The following is a 3844-nucleotide window of genomic DNA, read 5'->3' as shown; positions in this document are numbered from 1 at the left end:
CACACACACACACACTTACTCCAACATAGACACACACTCACACGCGCACAAAAAGAGATCTGAGATGAGAAATTACAGATGTCCTTTTTTACAGTATAAGGTTGTTGTGTGTCTACAAATAACTGAGAAAGGAAAAGAGATATAATCGTAAGTAAAAAAATCTATCTTTGATATGTGTGTTGTACAAGCTTTTAACAGCCTAATGCATGAGCCACTAAAGCACCTGTTGCGATGTAAGGCTATAGCCTAATGACTTTAGAGGAAAAAGAAAACAGGAAAACAAATTCTTTCTCAGCACACGTCGTTTAGCGTTTTAGCACCAACGGCTAGCTTGTAATCAAAGCACCAAACATACCAGTGTTTTCCTAGGTCGGTTTCAACCTGCTTTCTGTTCTGCCTGCCTCAGCAGCTCTTGAGCCCCTCTAGACAGTAAAACCTCATCATACCCATGTGTGTGTGTGTGTGTGTGTTTGGAGGGGGTGAGTTCGGGACAGTAAAACGGGCCCTACAAAGGGCTCGGCTGCGTTGGTGGTCTCCCTTACTTTGGGCTTTATGGTCCAGTCTAGTCACAACGTTCAGGTCTTTTTGATGATTGGAAAAAGGGGCCGGGCTGGACTGATTGTGGACGATTTTAGTTTATTGCCTTGTTCGTTTATTGTGAATATATAAACCTATTGTTCTTCAACGTACATTCTTTTGGCCCTGAATCGTTAAGAAGGCTCTGTTTGTCCCTTTGTTTTTTTGAGATTGTTGTTGTTGTTATTGCATAGTCTCCATAGTGGTAAAATTGAAGGATATATGGTTTTGCTTGTTTACAACCATTGGAATTGACCTTGACAAGTCCAATAGAAAACAAGCATTCCGATGTAAACGGAGAGTGGGTTTAATGGTAGAAAAGGAGAAAATAATAGCCTCTAAGGAAAGGAAGCGGTCTACGAATTACGACTGAGGATCAGAGATTTGGACTTGTGCTGTTGTAACTCTCATATGAATGTAAATGATACGCAGTTATGTATGTATATATAACAATCTGCAAACTGTATTTCTGCGTGCAAGGGATTAAAACATTATCCCAGCAAACCAAACACACACTTGCATCATTAGGGCAATTTGTGATGGCACTGTTAGTTAAATCAAGAGCAGCTGCATTTGCAACCTTAAGGCACCACTAACGAGCCCGGCCCCCCCCATTAAACAGTCAATGCAAATGGTAGTGGGAGGGAGAGGGAGGCGGAAACCAAACAGTAGTTGAAGGACGATGAGTGCGACGAAAGCAAGTCATCTTCATGGTGGTGATGGAAGACGGGGAGTCGCGGTAGAGGAGGAATAAGGCTGACGCAGATAGCCGTGACCGCCACGAGCTCTATCATGTGTCAAAAGCACCCCCTCCACCTCTCCGCCCCGCACCGCTGGCGGAGCGGCGCCTCATGGCCACCTCCTCTCCTTGACTTCCTCCAACCTGTCCCTGAGCTGCAGCTGGACTGCAGATTAGCTCTGTGTTTACACAGGGGGGAGGCGGAGGGGGAGGGGAGGGGAAGGGAGGAGGAGGAGGAGTAGGAGGAGGAGGAGGGAAGGGGCGAGGAGGAGGGGAAGGGGGGAGGAGGAGGAGGAGGAGGAGATGTGGGGGGTGGAGGAGGGGGAGGGAGGAGGAGGAGGGGAAGGGGGGGAGAGGAGGAGGAGATGAGGGAGGTGGAGGAGGGGGAGGGAGGAGGAAGAGATGGAGGTGGAGGAGGGGGAGGGAGGAGGAAGAGATGGAGGTGGAGGAGGGGGAGGGAGGAGGAAGAGATGGAGGAGGAGGCCGAGGAGGAGGATATGGAGGAGGTGGAGGAGGGGGGAGGAAGAGGCGATGTGAGAGGTGGTGGAGGATGAGATGTGGGGGAGGAGGAGGATGGGGAGTTGGAGGAGGGGATGTAGGGAGTAGGGGAGTAGATGGAGGAGGAGACGTGGGAGATCGAGGAGATGGGGGAGGAGTGGAGGAGGAGGAGATGGAGGATGAGATGTGGGAGATGGGGAGGAGGTGTAGGAGGAGGAGGAGGTGTAGGAGGAGGACATGGAGATAGAGAAGAGGAGGAGGGGGAGGAGATGTGGGAGTTGGAGGAGGGGATGTAGGGAGTAGGGGAGTAGGTGGAGGAGGAGATGTGGGAGATGGGGGAGGAGGTGGAGGAGAAGGAAGAGGAGATGGAGGATGAGATGTGGGAGATGGAGGAGGAGGTGCAGGAGGAGGAGGAGGTGTAGGAGGAGGGACATGGAGATAGAGAAGAGGAGGAGGGGGGATCTTGGCTGCCAGTGGTCGGCTGGCTGCTGATCACAGGCTCCGTGGGTCTCCAAACCCTCCCGGCGAAGCCAGCCGCAGTGGGTAGATTCTGGTCAATCGCCTGGTAAATGCTGCCTTCCTAACCTCTCCCCCTACCCTGTGGTAGGAAACGTCCACTGTTTGGCCGAGGGAGGAGTAACTCTGCTGGTCTGTAGCACAAAATAAAAAAAAATCAGGTCAGAGAATGCTGGAGCAGCTAAAAGCTAAAAGAGATACTGTAGCACTCCTTGGGACTTCATTTCTTCATGGGTCAATGCGCAAGGCGTCCAACCGCTCCGCTGAATAAGTAATTAGTGCAGCAGAAATGCATCGTCACCAGACTAATACGGAATACATTACATCCTATCATGCTGTCAGAGAAGCATCTCGTCTCATCTCGTATCATCTTATCAGGAGTGCTCTTACAGCATCATTCGTAGGGTTGCAGGTTTGGCGTCCCCCAGCCCTAAGTGTCCACCAATTCCTTGTAATAAACCAATCCATTTAGTTTCCCTGTAAGCCGAGCCAAGTAGGCCGATCCTTGAGTCAATATTGAACCCATTTACAATCTGCTAGCTCAAGTTACCTCTTCGCTTCCATTACGGGCAATTCAACAGGGAGAATGATCCAGGCATTACATTTTCTGTTGAATCATAATAAACATCGTTCAGACATCGTAAATAGGCAAATCATCATCAATTTAGTGGGAGACTACATCGTACACAGCGCCCGGTTGGCACTGGGTGGAGACCGAGTTAAAACATTATTATGAAGTTAATGGATTCCTTCCCTTCAGTGGCAAGTCTTTGAAGAAGCCGTGCATGTATTCTGCTCTGACCCTCCAGCTGCACCAGGCGTGGCGACCGGTGCCTCTTCAAAGCCGCGCTGAATCGGCGTATTTCAAACAAATTCAGTGTCTCTCTGAATGAACCAGTTTCTCTAGTTCTGTGCCCAAAGTGAAGTAAGCAGTTCACCTTGAGGGGTGGTGCAGCAAGAGTAATATTAAAAGAGGGGCTTCTAAGACAGTAAGGTCTGCATTTCGACAGTACCTACAGTAATGTCCTTGAGAAAAACCGAAATATACTTTGTATCAGCGGTGTTGCACTGTGTATGGCCCCCAGCCAGATCCCCATCTGCTACCGGTGGAGTGGGCAATGTCCCACCATGCTTTGCTGTGAACTACTTGTGTTTGTGCCATTGAAGACACGAGGAGTGTGCTCGGAGCGCGTGTGTGCACGAGCCTGTGTGCACATCATGCACGTTTCATGAGGGCTGTCATCGCACAGATGGGAAGGAGTCATCATTGGGCGGGGCAGGATACAACAATGGAGGCATCCCTATTTAGACCCTGCTTCCCCGCTCAGCCTCTTCACATTGTGTGCGCACACAACGACACCGACACACACACACACACACGAACATACACACACACACTTACGCAACACACATGAAACACATACACACACACTCACGTAGGACTGCAAACACACACACACAGACACACAGACACACACACACACACACACACAGAAAAAAAACACACATGCACAC

At 49.9% G+C, this 3844-nt stretch overlaps 1 protein-coding gene across 1 annotated transcript in view; it reads left to right on the top strand.

The window, feature by feature from the left end:
• Nucleotides 1-3844, top strand: part of jcada (junctional cadherin 5 associated a) — a 31233-nt gene continuing 27389 nt past the window's right edge. The window contains exon 1 of the mRNA XM_060045854.1: nt 1-147. The gene's annotated coding sequence lies outside the window, so the exon portion shown is untranslated. The remainder of the gene's footprint in view (nt 148-3844) is intronic.

This window comes from Gadus macrocephalus, chromosome 23 (genome assembly GCF_031168955.1).
Source record: "Gadus macrocephalus chromosome 23, ASM3116895v1".
NCBI classification, from domain to species: Eukaryota; Metazoa; Chordata; class Actinopteri; order Gadiformes; family Gadidae; genus Gadus; species Gadus macrocephalus.
The sequence above is the reverse complement of the archived record's forward strand: the minus strand, read 5'-3'. Positions and strand labels throughout refer to the sequence as shown.